The sequence below is a fragment of the Pinus tabuliformis genome, chromosome 5_1 (assembly GCF_031772625.1).
Source record: "Pinus tabuliformis cultivar Carrire ecotype Pingquan chromosome 5_1, CPIR1, whole genome shotgun sequence".
Taxonomy (NCBI): Eukaryota; Viridiplantae; Streptophyta; class Pinopsida; order Pinales; family Pinaceae; genus Pinus; species Pinus tabuliformis.
Genome location: NC_142305.1, coordinates 911,594,882 through 911,610,361, shown reverse-complemented (window position 1 = coordinate 911,610,361; position 15,480 = coordinate 911,594,882).

Here is a 15,480-nt window from a genome sequence, read left to right as displayed (position 1 = left end):
ATAAAATAAATAAAAATTAAGAAATTTTAAAAATTTTAAAAAAAATATAAAAATAAAATAATAAAAAATTAAAAAATTAAAAAAATAATAATAAAAAATTTAAAAATTTAAAAAATAATAATAAAAATTTAAAAAATTTAAAAAATAAAATAAAATAATAAATAATAAAAAATTAAAAAAAATTTAAGGGAATAAATCGACGGATGAGATCAAGAGATGTCTTGATCCTCATCAACGGTCGAGATCATTTCTACATGGATCAATCGAACTAGCCGTTGGAGTCATTTCCTTTAAATAGGGTGCTAGGAGTCATTGTCGATTCATTCGATCTGTGAGTCTAAGACTGAAGAAGCTCTCTTGTAAATCTGTTTCTGGTTAATAAAGGAAGACTTTGGGGTCCATATCTTGCTGGTGTTACTCTCTTGGAATGCTGTGAGATCATTTCATTTTTTGCATATGTTATTTTCAGCCATTAATATTAGCTTCTTATAGAGTATTGTGAGCACAGGTATCTTGTTCACTTGCTGGGGTTTGGGTGCTGTTAGGGTTTCTGAAGTAATGGCAGGTATCTCCATTACTGTTTGAGATCTAGCAGCATTTTTGCCCTCTTTGTTGACGGTTGTTTTGAGCTGTGCAGAAAACATTTTCTGAAGGAATTTTGTGGGCGTTCGGGGAAGTTCTCGGCTGAACCAGCCAACTCCCACAAGCATTTTTTTTTTGCTGAGCCCAGTTGGACTTGATCCTGGGTCTATCATTCGATTTATTTTTCTAAGTTTGCATGAGAGATTTTCTGAAGTTCTTCACAGTGACGATCTGAAATTTCTGTTCTTTAAAATGTTTTCCGTGCTTATTGCTGAATCTGGCTGTTAAGGGGCCAAATCTGTAAATTAATTATTTGATCTAGGGTTTCAAATTTTTTGCTTTATGCAGTTTTTATCAGGGTTTAGGGTTTTTAGGTTTCATTTTATCACATAAAAAATTTGGAAAATCGTTTTTGCCAGTTTCAGTTGTTTTTCATGTTATATCTTAAGATCTGAATTTTTCAAGTCAAGATGCGAATATGATATCTAGTTAATGGTCTAGGATTTTCGTGGTGGTTTAAAGCATTTATCTTTTTTTCAAAATTCTCAGTCGCTGGATATCGTTTGGTTATGTGATTTCGCTGATACCTTTTGATGACAAATGATTGCTGTTCACGGTTTATTTTTCTATATCTAACAAGTAATCATTTTAACAACAATCTCTTAAGGCACTGGTCTGCTAAATTAATCAAATCCATCGAGTGCTTTTTACATCGTATCTCGTGTCTCCCAACCAACTAGTCGATAGTTGGTCTCATCATCTCACAGGGACTACCCCCCTTAGCCGCGGGAGACAGGCTTAAACGGAGGGATCGGGGATCAGAGTGACAGCCCCCGGTCTGAGCGTTGTCGTGTCAATTCGCGCGACAACAGTCCCTAAAGGGGGCTTTTCCTCTCTACTCCTTTTGGTTGTCGTCTCCTACATGGTGGGAGTCTGCACTGTAGATGATGATACCTATTGTTCTTCTGCCTCCTGTAAGGTGTTCTCAACCCACTCTAATTGATTCTTGTACTTTTCTATTTCTAGCCTGGTTGTGTGAAAGTAAGGAGTAGACTTGGTTTCTACCCTTAATCTATAAATGATCACTAATGGATCATAGGACCAGGTAAAGCTGAGGCTGAATTGCATTTCCTTCAAGAGCTTATCTACCTCTTCCCCTGCTACTCTGCTATTGCAAATGAAAGGGCCAACCTATGTTTTTATTTTAAACTGGGATTTCTTCTTGGCAGCAACAAAGTGGATTTCATCCATGTTGATCATCTGCCTTATGTACTCCAAGGAAAAAATCCTCATTGGGAGGAATTTTGGCAGCTTATAAGGTGGGAGCTCGCATCCAAATATTCTTATTTTTGTATAATTTTCATAAAGGTACCAGTCCCCTATCTGAACTTGATCTGACAGCTACAACACCCTTTTGATTTCTTCACTAATCCTCGGTTCTATTATGTTGTTCATGAGACCTATTGCTAGGTGAAAAAACATCTCTGTAAACTGTTTATAAGTGTACTCTTTCTGCTCTTTCATGACCAGAGTAGTCCAAAAGATGATTGACTGTTGGTTGCCTTTTTCATCCAGTTTTTGCAAAGCAAGGTTAATGTTGTCCCCCTGAAAGTATAGAAACATGTACACCAATACAAAGGCATATTTGAATACCTCCTCAGTTGGAAATTTAACAAGTCGATGATGAATTAAACTTTGCAAGAAAATCACTGAAGTTAAACACAATTGAGGGTTTAGAATCAGCAAAGAAGATGGACAAAAATCTTATAATGGCCTCATCTACCCATTGATTAGAGTAGTAGCCAAGGAGGTAGGAAACAATAGTGATAATCTGCTTGGCTCTCTCAGGGAATATGGAGGAGGGATAAGGAGGATTTTTCTTTGGTAATGAAGCATCTTGTGTCAAAAACAACTCAAGAGTTTGGGCTCTCTTGGCAAAGTCTAGTTTCTGGTATATTTCAATCAGTGCTTCATAGGAAAATGGGGTAGCATTCTCTACTGAGGGGGCTTGCATCATCTGATCAATGGCCTGAGGGGTTATGGTAAACAAAATTTCTCCAGTGGGAGTGACTATGGCCCTTTGGCTTGGCAAATAGGATGCATGACATTTTCTAATAAAATTTGGGGTGTTGTGGGTACGAGGAAAGATGTAGTGAGGTAAATTTGATTCCCACAACTGGATATCATTTGATTTATCTATATACTTGTCTTCGAGCCAACAATACATCTCGAAGAGGTCGAGTTCACAGAGTGTCTCATGAATTTTGTAATCTCGGTCAGCCATAGGAATGTGATGAAGGTCTATAGGAGGATGGATCAAAGGATTGACAATTTCCTCTGGCCCTTTGTCCTTTGGAGGAATTTTGGATATGGCTAAGAGCAGGAGTGAAAAATGGATTGGGAGGAGACAATTCATAGACAGAAGTCAGACTTCAGAGACAGGAACATAAGGAATAAACTAGAAATGATCGGATAGAGAGTGTCGTTGGCGAGTTGACAATGTCGGGATTTGGTGAGCAACCTATAATCAAATCAGTTAACAATAATAAAACAAGAATTCAGTAGCCTGTTCACAAATGGGAAGGAGGTTTATATAACAATTTCAGTTTTCCGTTGTCGACGTGGGTTCATTGAATTAACGACTAAGCCAATTGAATGCTTAATGGAATAATTCTTGAGGGAATGAATGTGATTTGATGAAGTTTAATGGATGGATGAGGTGGAAGAGAGTGAATGAAGGAAATGCAATGGATAGGTAAGTGGTATTGGGAACAATAGAATCCGGGTTTCGAAGGGGGGGTGAGCAGTTAGTGGTTTCACTCAAGGGGCATCCGAAATGTTGTGAAGCTGACACATTGGGATGGGTGAGGTTTGGTATACCACCCATTTCGGACTGCCCGCCCCCCCGACGGTAAAGCTCGAATGGTGAGGGGGCGTGAAATCGCATGCGAGTCATTGGATGTGGGAAGATGGGGTGGAGATGAAGTGTAACATGGCGGGGAATTAATCATGATGTGACAGGATTGTTCGGTGGGGTTGGGAAGATTAATAACTGCATAATATGGATTATTTATAATGTATGAGGGGGTGTAATGACTTAGGGATATGAAAGTGAAGGGAAGAATGAGCGGAGGGGTAATATGGGATTTAAAACTTAGGATATGGGATTTAAAACTTAGGGATAGTATTAATACCCAAAATTAATATATAAACCTTAGAGTAAACCTTTACTCTTCTGTCTTTTTCTTCTGCACATGAAAATATCATTTGATAATTGACTTGTGGCGCATTTAGACTAGTAGCCTATGCATTTATGAAAGCATAAAATGAAGCCTTTCTTTTCTTTTTGCTTCCCTAGCATTTTATTTTCCTTTGCCTTCTTTATTTAGGGAAGCTACCACCTAACATTTTATTGATATGGATGCCTATAAAACATCAAATTTTGCCTAACATTTTAACTTTTCTTTCTTTTTGCATCCATATCCTAACTTAACATTTTAAAATTATTTTGACTAATATACTAACTTATCAAAAATAAATAATGTTACAACATCAGCTCCAGTTGGGGACTGCTTCCCCCTGTGGGATGCAGAGAACAAGCAGATCCAAGTGCCTTCTCCTCGGGCTATGGAGTCTTTGCTGAAACAAATACTCACTTGCAATTTTAAAAAATAAAGTAAACTCTCTGAATATTTACAGATGACGGATGAATGAAAAATCAATACTGAATGTAATGTTTTAAGTATCTCCCATTGACTGGAAATGAGGAATACTCTCCTTCTAGATTCTGCAGGATGAATGTATTGTTCCCTTTGACTTCTGTAATGCTGAATGGACCAAACCAGAGGTTGTCAAATTTTGCATGCTTGCCTTTATCTTCTCTCCTTGTATCCCATCTAAGCACTAGGTCACCCTTCTTGAAATTTCTTTCTCTAGCCTTTCTATCAAACAATTCTTTCATCTTATTCTGGTATTTCCTTAGCTTGTACTGAATTTCATCCCTGTCTTCATTCAACTCAATAATTTGATTAATCCTTCTTGAGAAATCATCTTTTTCTTCATAGGATTCCTGAAGGAATCTCATAACAGGTAAAGCCAAATGAGTAGGAAAAATTGCTTCCTTGCCATAAACCAATTGGAAAGGAGACTTTCCTGTTGATCTCTTAGGAGAAACTCTGTTTGCCCATATAGCATGAATAAGATGGTTGTCCCAACTCTTTTTATGGTATTCAAGAGTCTTCTTAATGACCTTAACTAAGCTCTTGTTGGAAGACTCTGCTAGTCCATTACCCTGTGGATAGTGTTGGACACAGATTGTCATTGATGTCAATAGGGCAATAGTCGAGGAGCAGACGGAACGGAGTCAAGAGGAGCAGATGAAGCCAAAGAGGAACAACAGAAAAGAGCCATCGGAGCAAATGGAGAGCGTCTGTCACAGAGGTTTTATTATCGCAGAGGTTTTGTTATCGTGGTGAGGCTGTGTTGCACGGTTTTTACTCTCGCAGAAGCTATGGTGTGCAGAGGAGTAGGAGGAGAAACCATGGTGGTCGTTTTACCACAGCCCGAAGTGAAGCTTTTCAATCGCTGGACGTTTGAGGACATAGAGATGGACGGCAAATACAGCACGACGGGTGGATCCGACGGCTACCAGATGATAAAGATGTGTGGAGGTCGTGAGCCGTTAGATCTCCACGTGGCAAATCCAACAACTATCGCGCAGGAAAGTCGCGCGGAGGTTACCGGTCGGGGGACAGGCGGTTTCACGGGCGGGCAGTATTCCCCGCACTGCCTTTGGGCCCAAGGCGGTTTCTGTATATGGCTGTGCGATCCAGTTAATGCGCGACACGTGGTTGAAGTGACAGGCGCGAAACCACCGCGATCACGCGTTAATGCGTGAGCACTTAACAAAGGCAGGAGGCTCGATCACCGTTAGATCAAGTGGTGAATTTAATCAATGGTGAGGAGCTGCACGAGGTTTAATGTGCAAGCAAAAGGCCGTAGCGACGCGAGAACCATTGGATGAGGGTGATCAACGACTGCGATTGCGAATGTGGCAGAGGCTAATATGGGCACGATTATGTGTTTTTTTTTGGAATAAAACACAAACAAAAGGAAATTGTAGCTCATTGCATTTGATTGTGAGGTAATACTTACATCTTAGAGGTAAACGTTTGCGACGGGTTTTCTGGTTTCGTCAGACTTGTACAATTTAAAGGTCCGACTTGGTTCTGTGAAAAATGGCTTGCACTCTGTTTAATATGTACATGCCTGCAACTTCTTCTACCTGTTCGACTTCAATATATGGCAGAAATGAATCTTTGTTTCCCTTTGAAAAGCGAATGTGGTTCAAGGTGGGGTTCTGGTGATTAAAGGAGGTCAAAACGATCAAGGAGGGAAGCTGAAAGATCAAGCGAGTCAGAGGAAACGACATCAACTGAGGAGGAAGCCTAAGAGACGGTGTAAGCAGAAACGAATGGACAAAGGCATGGGAATGTATAAAACAATAGAAACAGAGAACTGTTGGTGTTGTTATGGTGGTGAAGAACCCGAGGGTGAGATAGTAGAAGCAGCAGAGGCAAAAGAGGCAGAAAAAGCAGCGAAGGCTATAGAGGCAACAGAAGCAGCAGAGGCAGGAGAGCAGGAGTGAGACAATCTCAGCTGAATAGAGTGCAGCAGCATACCTGTTTATACCAAGGTTGGGTTGGAGCCCAAGAGGTTGGAGCCTTATAACTAAACAAGACTGAAGTCATTGGGGTAGGTGCTCCTAAGTGCAAAACCACTGCAAAACAGAGTTGGTGCTCTAGAGGTTGGAGCCTCACTGAAGGTCAAGTTGGAGCTTGGCAACTATTCACAATCAGATTTATACTTATATTGTATTTATTTCTTTGCATTGTATTGAGTTTTAATAAAAGCATTAAATTCAGCTGTTGATTTCTGTGTTCTGTGTATACATATACATATCTATATAGGTTGTTGGCAATCGCCAGAACAATTAAAAAATAAATAGTAAGAAATACCGATTCACCCCCCCCCCAAGTATTTCCAACAATTGGTATCAGAGCAGGCTTCTTCATACTAGCCTAACAACTTGAAGAAGGATCCGCAGCCATGATGAGAAACCACGAAGTATCAGGAAGACCTCCTTTGTTCGATGGCACTAACTTTGGTTTTTGGAAGAAAAGAATGACCTACTACTTAATGTCCCTTGGACCTGAAGTCTAGCATTTTGTTCAAAATGAATACAAAACTACTTCCACTCTTCCAACAGACCAAGACGAGAGGAAAGCCTACATAGCAAATGCAAAGGCCATGAACTCAATCACTAGTGGAATCACTAATTCCGAGTTTACAAAAATCATGCACTGTACCTCGACCAAAGAAATGTGGGAGAAGCTAGTTGGCTTGTACGATGGAGACTCAAAAGTCAAAAAGGCAAAGCTTCAAACTCACAGAAGACAATTTGAAAGTTTGAGGATGGAAGATGAAGAAGATATTGCAGCATACCTCCTCCGAGTAGCTGAAGTGGTAAATTCCTTGAAAGGATTGGATGAAAAAGTTGAAGAAAGTACCATTGTTCAAAAGGTATTAAGCTCTCTTCTAGACAGGTTTGAATCCAAAATAAGCGTTATAGAAGAAGCAAAGGATCTAGATACCCTCAAAATGGATGAACTCCATGGAATTCTCACTGCCTATGAAATGAGGAAAGGTGGTCCAAGCTCCAAAGATGTAGCATTAAAGGCCTCAAGGTCAAAGAAGGGGAAAGAAAGGAACGACTGTAGTGATGAGTCAGATGTGGAATCTGAATTGGCTCAATTTGTACGAACGCTGAAGAAAGGATCTAAGCTTAAAGGAAAGTATCCTCTTATCTGTTTTAAATGTGGTAAAATAGGTCATTATGCAGCAAAATGTCCTCATAAACATGACAGTGATGATGAAGGAAATTCTAAAAGAATGGCACATAAAAAGAAAGGGTTCAATAAGAAAAAATTCTTCTCCAAGCATGATGAGTCTGATGAGGATGAGTTTATGGTCATCAAAAGGAAATCAGATGAGGAGAGCGATCATGATGAAAGCCAAGAAGCATTATTCATGGCACTCACAGATGATGATGATTCAGGGCTGGAAGGAAATGTAGATGAACTGTTAATAAGTGCCATTGAAGAAAATGAGAAACTACGGAACAAAATCATTTCTCTCAAAGTGGAAAACGAGGAAATAAGAAGAAGAGAAGATATCTTGGAAGCAAAGCTTAAAGAAAAGGAAGAGACTTGTGAAGAACGCGAGACCGAAATAGTGTCTCTGAGAAAGGAGTTGGAGCAAATTAAAAAGGGCTGTAAAAGCTCTCAAATACTTGAGACTATTCTGAAAAATAAAAAACCTCAACATGACAAGTCTGGAATAGGTTTCAAAGGAGAATCCTCAAGCACTAAGAATAATGCAAAAAGCTATGGTGATGCACTTTTCTGCAATCCAAAAGATGAAAAGTGCACCCCAGATCCCAAGAATGAAGAGAGAATTACTCCAAAGAAGAATGTGGAGTCGAATCATGGACACTACAACAAATACAAACCTGTACTCCACCAAGGGCCTATCACAAATCCGAAGAACGAGGGAGGAGTAATTCCCAGGATGGAAATCGACTCAAATCGTGGTTACTTCAACAAGTACAAAACCATCTTTCTTGGACATTGCTTTCACTGTAAAAACTTTGGTCATCAAGCCAGATATTGTATGGCTCGCAGAAGTGAAAAGACAAATCTAAAGGACCGAATAATCAACTCATATGCCCCCAAAAGGCAGGGACAAATCAAAACCTTCAATTCATTTGATCCCTTGACCAAATTTGATCTGATTTGCTCTTTCTGCTACAATAATGGACACTATGAACAAGACTGCCCACTCAGAGAAAGAAAGACGAGTAGCAAGAACTCCAGCATGGACAAGTGTGGCTTGGCTCTATATGCTCAAAATAATGAAAACCAGTGGTTTGTAGATAGTGGGTGCTCCAGACACATGACAAGAGACAGAAGGAAGTTTGTCTCACTGAGCAAAAAGGAAGGGAATGTGTCCTTTGGAAGCGGAACAAGCAGAATTACAGGAAAAGGAACAGTTACTCTGATCAATAGAAAAGGAAAATCTCAAGATGCTCTGTTAGTTGACGGGCTCAAACACAACCTCCTGAGTATCAACCAAATCTGTGATCAAGGACATAAGGTTGTTTTCAGCACCAAAGACTGTGAAATAAGGAACTTTGCCTCAGGGAAACTTGTGGCAAAAGGGGTGAGAACACCAGACAACATTTACATTCTAAACAAGATTCAAGAAAATATATGCTACCTGAGTCAGACAGATGAGAGTTGGCTGTGGCACAAGCGACTTGGACATACAAGCTTCAAAAATCTGATCAATATCAGCAAGATCAAAGCTGTAAGAGACATCCCAAGGCTGCTCAAACCAAATCAAGCAGTATGTGGACCATGTCAACATGGAAAGCAGACCAGAATCAGCCACAAGACAAAGGAGCTCTGTACATCAAAGCCCTTGGAGATCATCCATGCTGATGTGTGTGGGCCAACTAGAAATCAAGCACTCCAAGGAGAAAGGTACTTTGTGTTATTTGTTGATGACTATACTAGAATGATGTGGATATATTTCATAAAGTATAAATCTAAAACTTTTGAGTGTTTTAAGAATCTAAAAGCCCTTGTAGAAAATGAAAAAGATTCAAAAAATAAGTGCCTCAGAACAGACAGAGGAGGATAATTCACATCAAAAGAGTTTAGTGAGTTCTGTAATCTTCATGGAATTAAAAGGGAATTCTCAGCTGCTAGAACACCTCAGCAAAATGGGGTAGTTGAAAGAAGAAATCGAACAGTCCAAGAAATGGCAAGAACAATGTTATTAGCAGTAGACTTACAACCTAGATTCTAGAGAGAAGTAGTAGGGATAGCAGTCTATACATTAAATCGAACTCAATTAAGACCAGATTGTGGAAAAACTCCTTATGAGCTATGGAAAGGAAGACCTGCTTCGGTGAAGTACTTCAAGATCTTTGGAAGCAAGTGCTTCATAAAAATAAATGATGAATCACCCAGAAAGTTTGATTCTCGGGTTGATGAAGGGATATTTCTTGGATACTCTACATGGAGCAAGGTTTATAAGTGCTACAATTATCGATTGAAGAAAATAGTGGAAAGCATTGACGTAAAGGTTGATGAAGATCTTCCAGAAAGGGAAATTGAAGAACATGAAGATGACTCTCTCATTGAAGAAGAAGAACCTAAAGAAGAAGTAATAGATGAAGAAGAAGAAGAAGAAGAGGGAAGAGAACCACCTAATACCCCTTCAAAGATGAAGTATGTCCAAAGACATCATCCAGAAGAGCAGATCATTGGCGATAGAGATGAAGGTGTGCAGACCCGAAGAAGGATATCAATCACACCCAAGAGAAAATTCATTGCCCTCCTATCTATGATAGAACCAGAAACATTTGCAGAAGCAAGTAAGGATCCTCATTGGGTAAAAGCTATGGAAGAAGAAATGTCCCAAATTGAGAAGAACAAGACATGGGAGTTGGTACCTCGTCCAAAGGAAAAAAACATAATAGGAACCAAATGGGTGTTCAAAAATAAAATGAATGAGGAAGGACAGGTTATCAGAAACAAGGCAAGACTTGTCTACAAAGGCTATTCACAAATTGAAGGAATTGACTTTGAAGAGACATTTGCACCAGTGGCCCGTATGGAAGCTATCAGGATGTTCTTGGCATTTGCTTGCTCAAAAGGATTCAAAATCTATCAAATGGATGTGAAATCGACATTTCTAAATGGGGAACTCAAGGAGGAAGTCTACATGGAGCAGCCAAAAGGTTTTGATCTAAAAGTAGGAAAGGACTTAGTTGTAAGTTAAAAAAGGCTTTATATGGGTTGAAACAAGCTCCTAGAACTTGGTATGCAAGACTGGATCACTACCTACAACAACAAGGCTTCAAAAAGGGAGTGGTTGGAAGCAATCTATACATAAAGACAGATCAAGGTAAGTTACTAGTTGCTCTTGTTTATGTCGATGATCTAATTTTTGCTAGTAATAATGATGAAATGAGCCATGAATTTTCTCAAAACATGTCAAAAGAGTTTGAGATGTCAATGATAGGAGAGTTGTCCCACTTCCTTGGACTTCAAATATTTCAAACCAGAGCAGGATTGTGTATATCTCAAACCAAATATCTAAAAGACATGCTCAAAAAATATGGAATGGAGGACTGTGCACCCGTGAGCACACCTATGACCACAAACTGCAAACTGAGCAAGGATGATGACTCCCCTCTAGTAGATGCAACTCATTACAGGTCAATGATTGGAGCCCTTCTATACTTAACAACTAAATGACCAGACATAATGCAAGCAGTAGGAATGGTGGGAAGATTTCAATCTACTCCCAAACAATCCCATTTATTAGCTATAAAAAGAATTCTCAGAGATCTAAAGGGAACTTTTGATTTCGGTATTTGGTACCCAAAGAACTCAACACTGACTGTAACTGCATTCACCGATGCTGATTGGGCTGGAAGTATAGATGATCAGAAAAGTACTAGTGGAAATGCATTCTTCCTAAGAGACTGTTTGGTATCCTGGCTCAGCAAAAAACAGTCATCCATATCATTATCCACAGCCAAAGCCGAGTATATTGCTGCAGTAGACTGTTGTTCTCAGATACTATGGATGAAGGAAGCTCTAAAAGATCTCGACATATGTACAAATCAACCAATTACCGTTTATTGTGACAACACAAGTGCTATCAATCTTAGCAAAAATCCAGTGATGCACTCAAGAACCAAACACATACCAATCAAGTATCATTTCCTCCGTGAGTAAGTAGCTGAACAAAACATCGTCCTGGAATATATCAGTACAAAGGAGCAGATAGCTGATATTTTCACAAAACCTCTTCCTCGAGAAGCATTTGAACATCTGCGTCAAAAGATGGGGATTATTTCTTTATCATCACTCAAGTTCATTCATAAAGATGCAGCAAGATAGGGGGAGCAGTTTGACAAGGGGAGTCCATATGCATTCCTTTGCCATTGATGTCAAAGGGGGAGAGAGCAGAAGAATATTGCCATCAATAATAGAGGGGGAGATTGTTGGACACAGATTGTCATTGATGTCAATAGGGCAATAGTCGAGGAGCAGACAGAACGGAGTCAAGAGGAGCAGACGAAGCTAAAGAGGAACAACAGAATAGAGCCATCGGAGCAAATGGAGAGCGTCTGTCACAGAGGTTTTATTATCGCAGAGGTTTTGTTATCGTGGTGAGGCTGTGTTGCATTAATCTCTCAGAAGCTATGGTGTGCAGAGGATTAGGAGGAGAAACCATGGTGGTCGTTTTACCACAGTCCGAAGTGAAGCTTTTCAATCGCTGGACGTTTGAGGACATAGAGATGGACGACAAATACATCGTGGCGGGCGGATCCGACGGCTACCGGGTGATAAAGATGTGCGGAGGTCGTGAGCCGTTAGATCTCCACGTGGCAAATCCAACAGCTATCGCGCAGGAAAGTCGCGCGGAGGTTAACGGTCGGGGGACAGGCGGTTTCGCGGGCGGGCGGTATTCCCCGCACTGCCTTTGGGCCCAAGGCAGTTTCCGTATATGGCCGCGCGATCCAGTTAATGCACGACACGTGGCTGAAGTGACGGGCGCGAAACCGCCGCGATCACGCGTTAACGCGTGAGCACTTAACAAAGGCGGGAGGCGCGATCACCGTTAGATCAAGCGGTGAATGTAATCAACGGTGAGGAGCTGCACGAGGTTTAATGTGCAAGCAAAAGGCCGTAGCGACGCGGGAACCGTTGGATGAGGGTGATCAACGGCTGCGATTGCGAATGCGGCAGAGGCTAATATGGGCACGATTACGTGTTTTTTTGGAATAAAACAGAAACAAAAGGAAATTGTAGCTCATTGCATTTGATTGTGAGGTAATACTTACATCTTAGAGGTAAACGTTTGCGACGGGTTTTCTGGTTTCGTCAGACTTGTACAATTTAAAGGTCCGGCTTGGTTCTGTGAAAAATGGCTTGCACTCTGTTTAATATGTACATGCCTGCAACTTCTTCTACTTGTTCGACTTCAATATCTGGCAGAAATGAATCTTTGTTTCCCTGTGAAAAGCGAATGTGGTTCAAGGTGGGGTTCTGGTGATCAAAGGAGGTCACAACGATCGAGGAGGGAAGCTGAAAGATCAAGCGAGTCAGAGGAAACGACAGCGACTGAGGAGGAAGCCTAAGAGATGGTGTAAGCGGAAACGAATGGACAAAGGCATGGGAATGTATAAAACAATAGAAACAAAGAACTGTTGGTGTTGTTATGGTGGTGAAGAACCCGAGGGTGAGATAGTAGAAGCAACAGAGGCAAAAGAGGCAAAAAAAGCAGCGGAGGCTGTAGAGGCAGCAAAAGTAGCAGAGGCAGGAGAGCAGGAGTGAGACAATCTCAGCTGAATAGAGTGCAGCAACATACCTGTTTATACCAAGGTTGGGTTGGAGCCCAAGAGGTTGGAGCCTCAGAACTAAACAGGACTGAAGTCATTGGGGTAGGTGCTCCTAAGTGCAGAACCACTGCAAAACAGAGTTGGTGCTCTGGAGGTTGCAGCCTCACTGAAGTCCAAGTTGGAGCTTGGCAATTATTCACAATCAGATTTATACTTATATTGTATTTATTTCTTTGCACTGTCTTGAGTTTTAATAAAAGCATCAAATTCAGCTGTTGATTTCTATGTTCTGTGTATACATATACATATCTATATAGGTTGTTGGCAATCACTAGAACAATTAAAAAATAAATAGTAAGAAACACTGATTCACCCCCCCTCAGTATTTCCAACAGATAGTATGGTGTAGAATGGTGTAAAAGGATTGAATACTTTTGACAAAATTCAATCATTTTAACACTGCTAAAAGTTGTTGCATTATTTGTAACAATCTGTTGAGGACATCCAAATCTTGACAGGATGTTTTCTTCAAGAAATTTTATCACAACAGTATCAGTTGCATTTTTAATCGGTATGTCTTCTACCCACTTGGTGAAATTGTCTATAGCAGTTAAAATCCATCTATGTTGATTACTGGAATGTGGATGAATTTCCCCTATAAATTCCAACCCCCACTGTAAAAAAGGAGCATGGACAGACACCGGGACCAAAGGAAGTGATGACAGTTTCTGTTTTCCTACAAATAATTGACATGGTTTGCAACTTCTTACTCTTGCTCCAACTTCTTTAAAAAGTGTGGGCCAATAGAAACTTGCTTTTAAAATTTTGTAGGTTGTTTCTCTCCAGGCATAGTGTCCACCATAAAACCCTGCATGGAACTGATCTATACTGCCCTCTATTTCATTTTAAGTTAAGCATAGAAGAAGGATATTAAGAGGGTCTTTCTAGTATATATTAGCATTGATAATGCAATATTTCACTGCTTTAAGCTTCAGAGCTTTGCACTGTTTCAAATTAAGATCAGCCGGACATTGAAAATCTCTAAGAAACTGCACAATATCAGAATACCAATTAGAGAGTAGATATTTCTGATCTATGTGAACAAGAATGGCTTGATATGAAGAAAGAGGCTCTTGTGGATTCTCCCCTTTTCTAAGAGGAGATTCTTGTGGATTCTCCTCTAATATGAAGGAAGGTTCTTGTGGATTCTCTCCTCATATTAAGAAAGGTTCTTGTGGATTCTCCCCTGATGACATTTCAGAAACCAGATTAATTCCCAATACTTTGCAGTTGGATTCAGCTAACAATTTGGCCAAGCCTTAGCCTTTTACTAGCTTTGTGGTTTTAATTTCAAGGTCAAATTCAAGGATTTTAGAAATCAATCTCCCTTTTCTTCCATCAGTATCAGGCTAAGTCAAAACAGTTTTGGCAAGCATGATTAGGGACATAAGTTGTAATTTGTGAATGCAGGATATAGGTTCTAAAGGTTTTGAGGGTTTTAATTAAGGCATAAGCTTGTTTTTCAATAATATCATACCTAAGTTCAGCATCCCTCATAACTTTGGAAAAGAAGGCTATAGGCTGGTCATCACCGTTTGTATTTTTCTGTAAAATTACAACAACTAAGGTTGTCTTGGATGCAAAAGAAAATATGCTAAAAGGTGAAGAATAGCCAGGGCTAGCTAATGTAGGGGCCTCAGTTATGTCCTTTTTGATCTGATCAAAATCATATGTAGCAGGGATTGTCCATTTCACTTCATTATTTTTCTTAAGAATATCTGTTATATCTTTAACTATCTCAACATAATTTGGGATGAACCTTCTGAGAAAATTGATCTTTCCAAGGAAGATTTGTATCTCTTTCTTATTCCTTGGCAGAGACAGGGTCTGAATAGCTGAAACTCTCTTTGGGTCAATTATAACTCCCTCCTTGGAGATTATATGCCCTAGTAATTTCCCTTCCTTCACAGCAAACAAAGATTTCTTTGGATTGATGGATATGCCAAATTTCCTGCACCTGTCAAAAACCTTGCTCAAGTGTTTTAAATGACTTTCATCAGAATCAGAGAAAACAGTTAAATCATCTAAATAAATGACAGTAAATTCAGATGTTTTACCTACAAATGCGAGGTCCATGGCTCTCTAGAAAGTGGCTCCAACATTGGTTAACCCGAATGGCATTCTGGCATACATGAATGTACCCCAAGGAGTGGTGAAGGTAGTTTTATCTTGGTCAACTTCACTTACCATGATCTGGTTATAACCAAAAAATCCATCTAGCATAGAAATCCTATTAGCCCCTGAAACTTTCTGAAGTAGATGGTCCATTTTAGGCAATGGATAGTTATCTTTTAAAGATGATTTGTTCAGATTTCGGAAATCTACACATAGCCTAATCTCACCATTTTTCTTTC